Source organism: Solea senegalensis, linkage group LG9, assembly GCF_019176455.1.
Source record: "Solea senegalensis isolate Sse05_10M linkage group LG9, IFAPA_SoseM_1, whole genome shotgun sequence".
Lineage (NCBI taxonomy): Eukaryota > Metazoa > Chordata > Actinopteri > Pleuronectiformes > Soleidae > Solea > Solea senegalensis.
In genome coordinates this window covers 1,098,117-1,113,862 of record NC_058029.1, presented here as the reverse complement: position 1 = coordinate 1,113,862, position 15,746 = coordinate 1,098,117, and positions in this window count along the sequence as shown.

Genomic DNA, 15,746 nt, shown 5'->3' with positions numbered 1-15,746 from the left:
GATTTCAGTGAGCTGCAGTAATATATTTACTCCACTGGAGGGCAGTATAGATAGTTTTGTGCCAGGTGCAGCAAAGCCATCTTATCTTATCAGGAGAAATAAGAACATTTACTGTAAAAGGCTCTCTACAACAATTCATATAATCACTTTACACGTATAATTCACTCATTTACTGCTTTATCTTCCACATGAGGGTCGCTGAGCCAATCCCAGCTGACACTCTGGACAGGTCTCCAGTCCATTCACTCTCACATTCACGCCTACAGTTCATTTAACGTCCAATTAACCACACAGGCCAACATGCAAAGTCCACACAGAAAGGCCCTCACACCAGGTCATCAACAGTAATAAATATAATAATAATATATATACCTTTGTTTTGGAAAACGGTGGCCACTCCTAATATAATATTATATTATATTATATTATGTTATTATTATTATTTTTGTTATTATTATTATTACTACAATAATAATAATAATAGTATATTCTTTATAATCTATAATTATTATTTCTTTATTTCCAAATGGAAATCATTTTACTGAAATCTTACAAACCGGTCCTTTAAGTAATGAATTCTGAAAAAACTGTAACTACCTGTCATCACTCTACACACCTATTTGTGAGCAGATACAAGAAAAACTGTTACAACATGTATGGTTGTGACCTTTTGTGGGTCTTCCTGGGGGTATAAGTGTGTGAGTGTGTGTGTGTGTGTCGGGGCGGGGCAGCGGGTGTTGCTTAAGCAGAGGTGGAGGCTGAAAAAGTTCTCCTCAGGTTGAGAGGCTTCCGTCCCTCTGGAGGGTTTCTGCCTCTCGTCGACTTGTTCAGTGAAGTGACCCACACACTGAAGCAAAGTGGTGGAGGAGAGAGAGGTCGCTGCATGGCGTGGTTACATGTTCAGAGGTGTGTGTGTGTGTGCATGTGTGTGTGTGTGTCTGTGTGTGTGTGTGTGTGTGTGTGTGTGTGCATGTGTGTGTGTGTGTGTGTGTGTGTGTGTGCATGTGTGTGTGTGTGTGCATATGTGTGTGTGTGTGTGTGTGTGCATGTGTGTGTGTGTCTGTGTGTGTGTGTGCATGTGTGTGTGTGTGTGTCTGTGTGTCTGTGTGTGTGTGTGAGAGTTGGGGGAGGTATTTGGGCTGTGTATTTTACAGCTGTGTGTGTGTGCTTGACTATGTCTGAGTGAATAAGGGAGAAAAGAGGGTGTGTGTGTGTGTGTGTGTGTGTGTGTGTGTGTGTGTGTCAAAAGTGTTGAAGCATAAAATCCCTCTCTCCTCTTTCTCTCTCTCTCTCTCTCTCTCTCGTCTCTCTGTTGCAGGGCCAGACGCACAGCAACAGCAATTTGGCGATTTCACAGCTCAATGGATCCTTAAAAGTCTGACAGCATTGTGCTGGGAGGGGAGAGACGGGGTTTTAGTTGAAGGAATGAGGAAGAGTGCAGTGATGGAGGGATGGAGAGCGTTGGAGGGACAGTACAGGTGTCACCTGCCTCCAGTCTGCTCTCTGTGCCTTCAAACAATGAAGTGATAGAAAGACTAAAACTTTATTGTTGTTTGTTGTGTTTGTTTCTCAGTGGTTCATTCAAACATGTAACGTCCTCTTCTTCTTTCTCTTCATCAAGTCACAGAGCACAATTTAGGATTGAAATATCTTGTTCTGTTGTTCTATTGTGTACATGTGTTTATACAGTATTTTACTTTTCTTACATTCCTCATATAGTCAATGTATTTTATTATTATCTAAAGAAAACTGAGAAGCACACACCTGTCACACATTTGTATTTTGAATAACAATAACAAAGAGTTTTGTTCTCATCTAGTGTCGTCCTGTGTACGTCGATGCATTCTTTCTTTGAAAAGAAAAAAGAATTACCTTTATACCTAATCTCAAATATGATAATTCTCTGAAAATCTGCCCTGATTGAAAGTAATCTTAGCGTTTGCCCGTCATCAGGTTTTAATCCTCTTATCTTTAAATGAAGCTCTAATTGGGTGGTCATTAGTTTGATGGGGACATGACTTACAACCTCCAAAAGGGTCGTGACCTTTGAGGACCACCACTGTCCGCAGACAACGTCCTACGCCGCCTCCATATCAAGTGTTTATTTCCTATTTTGTCCTTCAAAATCTCACGCTCGCTTGTCGTTGTCTATGTCTCATGACCTTGACTCTCGATTTGAAAACCTGCCGCTGTCAGTGGAGTGCGGGGAGGGATGCTCATTGAGGAATCTGTCCGTGCCCGTCGGTCTCTGGACAGACTGTTGTGAGACACCTGAAGACAGAAGAGACAGATGAGATTCCAGAGATAGTGATTCAAAGCGTGGGTGAGTGCTCTTGTGACAGGAGATATCACCTGAGTGCTTTGTTTTGGTTGCGGGGTCAAGAGAGAGTTCGAGGAGGGAGCTTTGTTTTCCGCTGAGGGGGGTCGGGACATCTGCACAGGCTTTGAAGAGGTCAGGCACAGGACAGGAACCATTGGTAATCCTCCCCGCTTGGTCTGCAGGACAGGATTTGGACCTCTGCTCTGTCCCACACACACACACACAACAGTAGCTAATTGAGTGCCGGTGCTCTGATGACTTCCATGTAAAAAACCCTGCATGTTCTCACAGGCTTTGAAGTCTGACCAGGAAATCCCTGTTACTTCAGCTGCGATCATCAACTGTACCTGTCGTGGGATTATCCTCCAACATACGATGACATGAGAGTCTCTTTGTTACATAAACTGGGTTCAAGTGAACAGAGGCTCAGTGTGAAGGAAGCAAAGGTTATTTACGTCCTCCCACTTTTACCAAAGTTAAGAAAACACACACTCTCATGGCCACATTATTAGGGACACAGGACACACCTAAAGTCTCTTAAATCACTGTCAAATGTCTACATGTCTAACTTCCTCGAACACGTGACGAGGAAGATAAATTAAATCATTAAATGATATATCTTTAAATGATGGTCTGTATTTATGTAACACTTGTTACCCGTTATACTATAGTTTTTGCCATTCACCCATTCACTCACACATTCATACAGCACATCTATCATATGTCTTTACTTCCCAGTCACATGGTGCAAGGCGAGGATCAGTGTCTGCCCAAGGACACATTGGCATGAAGAGACTAGCGGATCAAACCCACAACCTTCCAGTTAAAAGACGACTCACTCGACCACTGAACCATTTTAGAGTGTCCAGTCATGTGGGAGGAACCCGGAGAACCCGGAGAACCCACGTGGACACGAGGAGAACTCACCTTCTTGTAGTGAGGCAACAATGCTATTCACTGCACCACCGTGTGTGCACTGCTATGATTCATGGAGCATGAACTTTTATTTATTTTTTCACGAATGGGTGACAACTCATCCTGGAGCTGTTCAGTCACTGTGAGAGTGAAACCTTCAACCTGGTGGTGACACCCACTGACAGTCTCCAGGATTATGTATCATCTATTTAGATGAAATCAATTTTTAGGTTTGTGTTTTTGAATCCTCTGTTGTGCTTCTCTTTCAAACCATCTTATTTATTATGATATTTTTATTTATTCTCCAATTTATTCACAAACGGAAAGCTTTGCTGCGGGGATACACAATATCCATCGAGCCACTATATTGGACTGATATAAAATAAAAATAAATATGAAATAAATAAACATAAAACGTTATAGTTGGTGCAGGCGATAGCATAGAAGTCAAGCAGCTTGTTCATATCACGGGATCTTGCTGTGTTTGCGACACATGTAATAATACGTTTTAAAGCCAATATCAACCTGAGACTGATATAGTGCCGATAATATTGTGCATCTGTATTTAAGACTTTTCAAATACTAATGGCTGGAGGATTGAAATGTATGGTGAAATCAGTTCACCTATTTTAGTTGACTTATCTTTTCTATTACTGTTGATTAGGACCCAGCTCATTAAGGGGGATGGGAAGCGACATAGAAACAAGGTGTAAGTTTGTTCAAATAATGAATTTATTTTATAGAATATGAGGTGGAAAAAACAACATAGCAGTGGATGCCGTTCAAACTAAACACAATGCAACCAAAACTCTTATCAGTGAATGAAACAAGCCATAATAATCTGTCCAGATTAAATCTATTCAGTCGCTTAATGTGCTCGATTTCCTTCTCTCACACAGTACAGTGTAAATGTGACTCAGCATCACGCCAGGATCAGGGTTTATACTGTATAGTTATTGTTGATGATACTCTATATTGTTACTAAATGCATTCAGTTGAAGTATTTTTATTGTATATCATTCTTATTCTTCTGTGCACTCTTTGTATCCTTCGTTTTTACAGGTAGTCGTTCAAACAGAAGAAATGAAAGTATTTCTGAATCTGCGTGAATGGTCAAACGTTGCTTTTTGTGTAGTAATGTGGTGAATGACAAATGCAATGGAAACACACACTGATGTATTATCAGTATCAGCATGGAGACGCTGCTGCAGCACTGCCCCAGTCCACGTCTTTGTCCCTCCATCAGTGCCCCTCCCCCACCTATATGACATTACCATACAAGCTGAGAGTTTGTGTGTGTGTGTGTGTGTGTGTGGGTCAAGTGAAGGTCCTTGCCCTGATCAGCAAACTAGAAAACTCACAGGTTGAGCGGTCATGGATAAGCCACCGCATTGGGTGATTGGTCAGACAAATCAAATTAGCATCGCCCTCATAATCCCCTCTTTAACCACCGCCCATGAAGAATTTGATCAATGTAATTAATAGTGGTTAGTATTAATCTGAGTCATAGACACTGTATGTAGACAAGTTAATAATGACGCGCTCTTCTTGTTTCAGCATATGAAACACACATCATGTGCTTTGTTCAGCCAGTCATCTGAAAGTTTCACTAACAATAAACAATAAAGTGCAACATGAACTGATATTAACTGCATTAGACTTGGTTTGATTTGGAACCAGAACCAGAACCAGAACCAGCTGAATACGACTCGGTTTAAATACAACCATCTGCACATATAATCAAAAGATTTTGGAATTCTCTGAGAGGTCGACACAGTAATCACTGAACTGAAGTTTAATGATGAGCCCCTCATAGGAGTGGTAGCCAGGTTTTGCAGTAGTTTGTGGATTATTCCACTGCACAACATTGTTTTTTGTTTTACCTTCTTGTATTAATCTTAATTCTGCAAGAGGACAATGGAAGTGACCAGCTCCGGTCACTCCACAGACGCCTCACGTATGGATTGAAATTGTGTCGCACAGACTCACAGGACATTGATGTTGGCACTCGGCTTAACGCACCATCTCTATAATTTCAATTTATCCCCTTCCACAACTGTGACCTTGCACACCACCAGCATTTGGAAAGTAATGATTTATCTGCCAAATAAATGTGTTGGCTCCGTTGGAATGTGTTTAAGGTGTGGGGTCATTCACTAGGTCAAAGATGGCAGCTCATAAATTGAAGCTAAATAACAGAAGCAAGATGATAAAGACTTTAGAAAAAGGCTTTCAGTGATTTGATCTTTTCTTAAAACAAGGCGGACAAACAAGCTTCGATATGAGGATACAGAGAAGTTTTGAGACGGGCAAAAGGAAGACGCCCATAAGGCGCCATCATGGGATTCTTTACCTTGAGTGAGCTCCAGCGCTAACATGGTATATCAGTCACTTTGACAGTGTGAGGTTAGAGGGCTCATTTAAGAAGTGAAGGCCAGTGTCCCTCAGTGACGTGACATCACAGCGGCTTTAGTTGCAGCTCACCTGCGAGCAAAATCTACTTACCTGCCTCGCGCTCAAACGTATAAGTCTTGTTGATGCTAGTCTGTTGTGACACTGAGTGTCAGTGGGTAGAACGATGAGTGACTGCCACCTCCAAACACACCTTAAAGTTACAAAGAGTTCAAATCCTTCAGAAGTCACACAAAAGTGCTAAATTCTTCTCTGACGAGTGAGGCCGAGGCCACGTGGACGTCTTTTTTTATTGTTTTCATTTAAACACTCACACACACACACACAAGTGCAGCAAAACAGACCGTTTCGACATCTATTTCTATCACGTGTCTTGTAATTGTTCCTCAGTGAGAGTGCAGCACTTCACTGTCTCTGAATCCATTATTTCTTTATTTATGTTTTCCACAAAGCTTTGTTGTGAAGTGTTTGGACGAGTGACGACTGAAGAGTCCTGGGAGTGAGACAAAGACGCCTTGTCTCAACAACAGAGGGGACAGCTGATCTGTGACACAGCCGTCACATGCTGCACCCGCGCATAGCATTGCAAAGCTGCACAGTGCTGCAATTTCCTGCCAAATATTACAGAGTAAAAGAAAAAGAAATGCTGTTTATCAGTTTTACTGAAACAGCAGTAGTACGTGAGTACGTGAGTACGTGTTGCACCATATATATTTTTTAGTGCTGTCAAACGATTAAATTTAATCACACATGTTTATCTTTTCTAAATGTCCCTTGATCTCTTTTTGTCCCATTATTTTTTCTCATTTAAATGCATTTTAATATCTCTGTCACCCTGAGTTGTTCCTCTTATTGTGAGAGCCGCACAATAATAAGAGAGGCTGTGTATCCGCCTGCAGTGTGTGAATAAAGTGCTAATCCGAGCTAAAGGAGCTAGCGGTCTTCGGAGGTCTCCTTACTACGGTTTGGGGGTCTGCCAGTCGTGGTAATCTGGGTCAGCCGTGATGTCACCGGACATCCTCCACTGATCTACTGATCCTGTGCAGCCATGATTAGCACCTCTGTGCGGTCTTTCAGTCCAGCATCTTAAACATGCAGCATTAAAGATCTGGCTGCTTGGAAGAACTGGGCAGATTTACTGATGGAGTTGGAAATACTACAATACTACCTGTTGCATTACTATTGTGTCCTTCCATGTTGGACCGTGTGGCTCCTCCTCTCTGCTGGGTTTCTGCTGCCTGAGGATTCACTGAGCAGGTCATCACACAGGGCCATCCAACATCCAAGAACATAGAGATGTGAAATAACGATATCTGTATTCTGCATGTCCTTCATCTGAAAACAGGCTCTGTCAAGCAATACTATCAGCCCTGACAGAGTTGGGTGTGTTATAAGAGATAAATTCTGTTTGAGGTTCACCCAGCTGCAGTCAGGCCATGACTGAGGTGCTTAATACTGGTGCCAAGGCTCCAGATCCGACTACATCGCCACAGGAGGAGATCTGTGAGCGCATGTGGCCGTTCCTCCGAGCAGATGTTGGAGCTCGACATTAACAAAAAGCCTAATCGCTAATCAGGGTGGGGTCCTAATCAGCCTCTGCTGACATGAGCCCCAGTGAAGGTTTGACTCAGGGCAGACTGAAAAACAGCTGTAATCATAGAAAAATAATGAAGGAAATACACGCTTGTGGTTGTCCGTTAATACGTGAACGCATCGAACCGAGCAGTATACACGGAGGGACTAATAAATGGAGGGAAAGAAAACAAGGCTAATGCTCAGCATTGTTGTCTTTGGATGAAGTCATGTTTGCGGTGGCTGCTGGTGATTTGAACTATACGTGACCCCGCGGGTCAATCTCACTGTTTGTTTGTGTTGGAATATGACTGACTTTGGTCTGATGATGCATTTGCCCTGTGGACTGCTTCACAGTGAGGAAACCAAGAGCACGAGAGAGAGAACGAGAGAGGGAGAGAGGGAACGAGAGAGAGAGGACCAGATGGGAGACTGAGATGGATTGGCTGCACTAACAGGCAGATGTTTATGGGCCATTATTTACAAGCTCTTTAATCTGGGCTATTTCCTCGCCCTTGGCAATGGATAGGTCTGTGGGTCATGCTGCCTGAACCCCCTGCCACCAGTGGTCATCCATCTCCCTCTCTATGAAAGACGCACTGAGAGAGCGCTGGGGGTCGGGGGGTTTGTGAAGAATTAAGAGATTGCTCCTTTTTTTGTGATATTTGAGTGAATGTGTTGTGGTTGTGTTTACTTTACAGAAATGTGAAACCATGTCACACTGAGCTCATTTAAACTGACACAACTTTATTAGAAATCTCTGTTTGCACATAAACAATCAATGGAAACCTGAAAGTAAAGACCCGTCCAAGGCGTCGTTCAGGTTAGTTTGAAGTGAGGGAGTTGTGTGAGAGACTGACACACAGTCAGAGCTCACTGTAGGGTTTAATGAGCACTTACTATCTTCTGTAACAGTTATTTAAATAGGTAACACACTTATTCATGTCTGAAAGTCTTATATTTGATGTACAATCCCAGACTGGAGCTGAGAATCATCAGCAACTGCATTACCAACTCCATCTGATCAGTAAAGAAGAATATGCTGTCAAGTCATCACAAGTACAGAGAATAAGTAACTGTAACTACACTGTAACACGGGGAATGTTTTTACCTATGTATGTATATATGTGTATATATATGTATGTATATGTATATATATATATGTATGTATGTATATATGTGTATGTATATATATATACATATATAGGATTTATTTCCTGAATGGCATGCCATTATATACATATATATCTGTATATGTATATATATATATACATATATACATATATATATATATATATATATATATGTATGTATATATGTATATGTATATATGTATTTCTGAATGGCATGCCATTCAGAAATATTAATCCTTTGAATATATTGAATGAAACTCTGAATATATGGATGGGTTAGCTGGCGGGTTAGTTGGTGGCTGTTCTTCTGTTAGCATGGACATGACACAAATACACATGGCCATGAGAGGGTAAGGGATGAGGGAGCGTCAGTGAGGAGTCTTTACAACAGTGAGGATGAAAGGGTAGACAAAGGATGGATAAAAATCCGTATTCCATAGTGAAAAAGTTTTTACCACATGTAAAGGATCGTTGACTTTTGTTTTTGTTTTGCCACAGAAGTTTGTCTTTGACACCTTCTGCTGTTACGTTTCCCTCACTGTGATGAGTGACGTCGTGACCGCTAGGACAACACTGTGTCTTTCCTCTATCTCCTGCAGGCAGATTTTTGCCTAATTTTCCCATCTGCTCAATGGATATTAGCCCACTTGCTGTCTATATCGATTTGTGCTAAGGTTAAAAGCTTGCGAGACCTTGGCTTGGAAATGTGTTGCCTGGCAACCGCTCCATTGGCCACCCTAAAACCCCACCCTGTTTCAGTGCATGGTCAGCCTCATGTGGGATCTGCGTGAATGGGGGTGAGCTCTGAGGTGATGGGGGGTGGGGAGGGGATATGACCCGGCCTGATAGCAAAAGCCTGGGCCTTGATTTCCAGCCCCATCTGTGATTAAAAGCTCCCCCTTCTGCCTGACACTGTGACCTTAAAGCCCAGACCTCTGTGCTCCAGGGTCACTTAACCTTGAACCCAATTACAAGATAAGGTTACTTAAGTGTGACCCTCACTGTGCTCCTCACTCAGTTAATAGGACAGGGCTGTGGAAGAAAAGGGCCAGCGCAGCTGATACGCCTCTAGGTTAATTCGCTGGGTTGACAAAGGTCGTGGGTGGCGACCGTAAAGAACAGGACGGCGCTTCGATTTCTCATTCAAAGTGAGACTCAGCAATACGATATCAAGGTGGAAGCCAAAGAGCGGAGGCAGCAGAGCTTGTGTTCTGATAAGATGATTTCATCACCGTGGCCTGGTGCCACCGCTGCAGCTCGGTCCAGGTTAATATGCAAAAAGCTGCATGTGCATGGAGCCACATGTCAGTCTCTGTAATAACTCTCTCCATGTACACGTGTTAATGTGATGAGTGTGCCATTTGAAAAAATTATATCAATACACACACATACATGGTTTGGTATTTATTTCCACATATGAAGATAAATGAAATATGTGAATTAAATTTAATTGGAAAAAAAAACTCAAGGTGAAATAGTTTGCATTTAATTTTCAATTAAATAACTTTATCTTATTTTACAATCGATTCATATCGAAATAAAATAGAAAAAGCATGGACGACATGATCCTATATACAATCCTAACCCTGAGTTTTCCCGAGTCTTATGTTTGTCTTTGTGGATTTCCTGTTTTATTTTGATACTTCCTGTTTTGTTTGGATTGATCACAATGCTGGCAATACGTATATGATGGAATTCATAGATATTTCAGCAAAAAAAACAAGCTCAAATATACTAACATGTACAGTATTGACTGAATGTACTGGCTGGGGCTTTCATTAAATATCAATGTCTATTGTTTGTTAAAGCATGAGTTGCAGGAAAGGAAAGGAAAAGCTTGTGAAGATGGCATTTGACAGATAATGGGACACTAGTAGCACTGACAGAATCACTTTGTATTATACAATTCAGGACAAAGTCTCTGTTTATTAATTAATCCTAATAATATTCATTTCTTTTTTCAACATCCGATCATTTTTACGCAGAGACTGGAGAGATATTAATCACATGTGATTTCTGCATCCACATCTGCACTGGTTTTTACAACAATTTGTAGGCCAACAACTGTGGGCCAATGAGAGTGTGAAAAAAAGGGAGTATATGTTACATATGCATTCACTTTTTAAACATGAGAGAAATAATAGTAAATCTCCAAAAACCAAAATGGAGTGGATCATTTCTTTTCATACTGCATTTAAACATTGGTTGTTTATATATATATATATATATATATATGTATATATATATATATATATGTATATATGTATATATGTATATATATGTATATATATATATGTATATATGTATATATATGTATATATATATATGTATATATATATATGTATGTACATATATATATGTACATATGTATATATATATATATATATATATATATATGTATATATACATATATATATAATATTGAAGCACAATATCCTTGAAAACATGTTTAATATGTATTTGTATTTTGCCATCTTAGCAGAATTTCTTTAGACTGTCTTGTCAGAAACAGCTGCCTGGAAACTCTACAGATGATTACTGTACATTAGAACTCTAATTCAGGACTCCTGAAACTTTTTTTAGCAAGCGAAGTTAAATGGTATAAACTATAGAATTTTAGTTCCCCAGAATTTGAATTTGAATTTCCCCTAAATCTTGTAATTCAGCTCAGGTTAGTTCATTTCCTTGGCAATGGCCTCAAATAAAAAGGCTCTCAAATCAAGTCCCGACCCTCGTGGCAGCACTTTGTTTCAGATCAGCAGGTGAAACAGGTCATTGTTTCCTGTAACGGGAGAGAGAAAGAGGGTTTCTGATTAAAATTTCACAGACGTATGGTCATCAGACTCAAGGCACGCGCTAGTCAAGCAGAAAAGGGCCGTATGTCCTCATCAAAATTCCAATCATAAAAACCAAAACAAAAGCTTTCGGGTTCATTTATATAATGTGGATAAATGACCTTAAAAGAAAGGATTAGCAGTCTGTTGAAGCCGACAAAACTTTAGGCTTTGCCTCATTTAGAGTATTCCCTCGCAATCGTTTTTTCCAACAATTCAAAGGTTATTATTGTAAGGGAACACAAATTATTGTAAGGGAACACAAAAATATTGCAAGGGAACACAAAAATATTGTGAGGGAACACACAAATATTGTGAGGGAACACAAAATATTGAGGAACACAAAAATATAGGGAACACAAAATTATTATGAGGAACACAATATTATTGTGAGGGAACACAAAATGATTGTAAGGGAACACAAAAATATTGTAAGGGAACACAAAATTATTGTGAGGGAACACAAAAATATTGTAAGGGAACACAAAAATATTGTGTGTCAACTTCACTCTAACAAACATTCATATTTCTGTCAGTGTTGTGTATTTATTTGTCTTTTGATGGACAAAAACACTTTTGTTCTGATAATATAAAAATAATATAAGCTCTTGTTTTCGTCATGACACCTGATTTCCCCACAACACAGGTCAAACAGAGGGGAAAAGATCAGCTGAGAGAAAGAGAGGGGAGGAATCTGAGTCAAATAGAGCAGTATGTTAGAGAGAGGCCGTGTGAGGGTGAGGGTGAGGGTGAGGGTGGGCTGCCGGTGTGAGAATGGGAGAGAGAGAGAGAGAGAGAGAGAGCCAGATAGCAACAGGGAGAGAGAGAATGAAGCTGCTCTAACAGTGGCCCGCTGACCGGCAGCTGAACCTCTCGCTGAACTGAGGATGAACCCTAAACTTGAGGATCTTCGGTCACGGATCTCCCTGGGAGCTACAAACCGTGGCAGCGAGCCCACATAACCATGTTCACACGTACACACATGCACATTGCCAATGTTACACACAGTTATTTCCATCACCCTCACTGTAGCATACACAAATCTGCTCCAAACAAATCCACTGGTGGGAAATTCACACACACTCAAATGCACAAAAACACCACGCACACACACACACACACACACACACACATTTAGACACACTCACACTGATACTGTGAACATCAGTGTTAACCTTGGCCTTCGCCCGTGTGCCTCTTTTTTTCCCACCTATCTGCAACATGCTAATCCACAGAGCTTTGCAATCATGCAGAAAACACTAACATGTGGAGTCTGAACACCCACACACACACACACACACACACGCACACACACACAACACTCCAGCAGACATGTCAGAGGTTGCAACAGCTCTCTAACCACCCCCACTGTGGCACACTCAGGAGGGCACAGCAGAATGCACTGTGGGGTCATGGACAGGTCACCACAACACATAATGATCCTGCCTCTGACTTGTACTCACCTGACAGACAGACAGACAGACAGACAGACAGAGAGGAGCAGCAGCAGCAGATGTAGGAATGACTGTATTTATATTTCAGATGTGCCATTCACCCTTTCACACCCATTCACTCACACATTCATGCATCTATCTTTCCTATCACACGGCCATCATACCCATGATTATGCTGCCAGCACAGCCATCAGGAGTAATTTGCGGCTAAGTATCTTTCCCTGGGACACGTCGGCATGTAGACCAGCGGAGCCGGAGATTAGACCCTTGACATTCCGGCGGAGGGCGACCCCTTCTACCACTGATCCACAGCTGCCCTCAAAGGATCTTTTTTTCTTTCCTAAATCAATTTAAAACAAGTGCTGCAGCCAATCATCATGTGTTCAGTAATAAATAACATTCACATTAAATATGTCTTAATTAAGGTACCATTATACTTTAATGCAATGCTAAGTCATGATAGTGCAGCAAAAATACATTACATGAATAAATACATGAATAAATAAATACATTAATACTTATATGACATTTCATAAATGCTGCTGCTGTGTTTCATGTGTGCTTCCTGCTGCTTTTGTCAAACAGGTTTCACACATGAAGCCAAAAAGCAAAAAGAAGAAAAGCCATTCAATGGTTATAGAAACATCTTATAGGTCAACCATCCTCTACTCCCTCTTTGAGATATGGAGTAACGTGAGTTGGTGAAACAAAGACTTTCCTCTCATGACTTATTCATTGTACCACGAGTGGAAACTGCGTATTTCTTTAAATGGACCTTGAAAGGAAACACTAAGTCTGATCACTGTTACTGTAGCAGCTCTCTCGGCAGCATCATCGTAGCTCACAGCTCACATTCACACACCATCACTCCGCTGGAGCAGCCACGGCCTTTCACAGCTGCAGGTCAAAGGCGTCTCAGCGACAGCATAGATGTTGAAAAGCAGGACGAGCAAGGAAAGTGTCAACTAAATACATGGCAGCGACACTAGACCTGTGATACAGGAATACAAAATATCCAGTTTACACCAAAATCAGTGGCTATATGTAGTTTTTGTTTTTAAGGGATTAAAGGGACACTGACCCTCACCATCAGTGAAAACATGGCTGCCAGCGAGGACACAATGGAAAAGAGTTTGTAGAATGGATGAAAAATATCTGCCTTTTCTAACCAGACGTTGAACTTTGTGTCATTTCTGAATCATTTATTCTCCTCAACAACGTTCACAGAGAAAATCAGCAGTTTTACATCACGGCACTAGAGTTGTTTATCAATGTATGTACAAACCTTTAATACGTCTAATACATATACACATATATATATGTATATTTATATATATATATATATATATATATATATATATATACATATGTGTGTGTGTTTATATATACACATATATGTATATATATGTATGTAGACGGAACAAACGTCGAGTCGTAAGTACTCGTGGTGTTGTGAGCACTGAACACTGTTTGTCTCCACTGTTGATGTGAGATTTCATGCAGAACATTGAGTGAGTGATGCCTGGTTATGCAAAGTCCAATACCTCTGGCTCTGCCCAAGAACTCCTCCAGATGAAGATCAACTCTTACAAGTTGTCCTCCCATCGTGAGCTTATACGGTCCTTGTATTTCATGTCAACCAAGATGTGGGAACTCTAATTATTGCAATTATTAATTATCATCAGGATTTTCCTCACATGTCCTGACAACACATCAGCCAGATCAGGTAATAATAAAAATAATAAAATACTCAGTTATGGTTAATGATGAAAATAAATCGCTTAGGGAGGGAGAGCAACGCGAAAGCAAGTGTGGGCTAAGAAAGCCGAGGCAAAAGTTGAATGCAGTAGCTGACGTAGATACACCAATTCCTATTTCTAACATATCATTTCAATACACTAAACTGTGCAGTTAACATTAATACATACACATATACACTGGTTTACATCTGGGAAAAAGTAACTCACTCTAGTGTTACTGTAAGCTCAACTCTACTCAAGTTGCATACAGACGACACCGAACGCATATTCTCAACTAACTAACTAACTAACTAACTAACTAACTAACACTCAACATTTTCTCCCTGCTGCGCTCCTGTTGTCCTCTGACTGTGTGTGTGTGTGTGTGTGTGTGTCACATGTTAGCGTCCAGCCTAGAGGCCATCACAGTCACATAACTTGAGCTACCACACACATAATGTGTGAAAAGGTCACAGCACTGTCCCTGGAGGAATGACTGGGAGACCCTGTGCTTTTCACAGACTGATGATGAGGTCACATTTTTAACAATAAGATAACATAACTCTGTATTTAGGTCATAATCTTTGTATGACATAAGTGAACGTATGAAAAAAAAACTGAGGACAGGGTGAATGTTTGATTCGATTTTTTTCCTCTCTTTTTTTTTTTAAGCCCTTCCTGACCCAACCTTCACATTTATCTAGGGTTAGGACCGAGGCGAGTACACTGGGTGTCAACCTCCGACAAACCTTTGGTTACAAGCCGAGTTCAATACAATGAATGTGAAAAGTGTAGTATTATACAGATAATACAAATAAATCATTTTAAAGAATTAAATAAAAAGCAGCAGAATATAACACTGCTATGGAAACGGTCAGTTTGAATGTGTGAGTCAATGGATGTGAAAGTGTGAATGACATCTTTGAGTGGTTTGGTGTTGAAAATCAGTATAAATACAGAGCATTTAGCATTTATATACATATATATATATATATATATATATATATATATATATATATATATATATATATATATACACAACAATAATGATCCTCCTGACACTGTCACCCTCACAGTACAGTATGAAGCAGAAAAGCCAGGTTCCTCAGCAGCTTCACAGTTTTGAACTCTCAATAACCCCTCACCCACACACACACACACACACACACACACACATGCGCTCACTCACTCACTCACACAAACACACGCATGCTTCAATGTACTTACATTTTGTGTTATGTATTTTTTATTTTTTAATCTTTTTTTTATTTATTGCTACTAGAGCTGAAACAATTAATCGATGAATTGATTATTAATCGATTACTAAATGAATCGACACCTATATTGATAATCGGTTAATCGGTTTG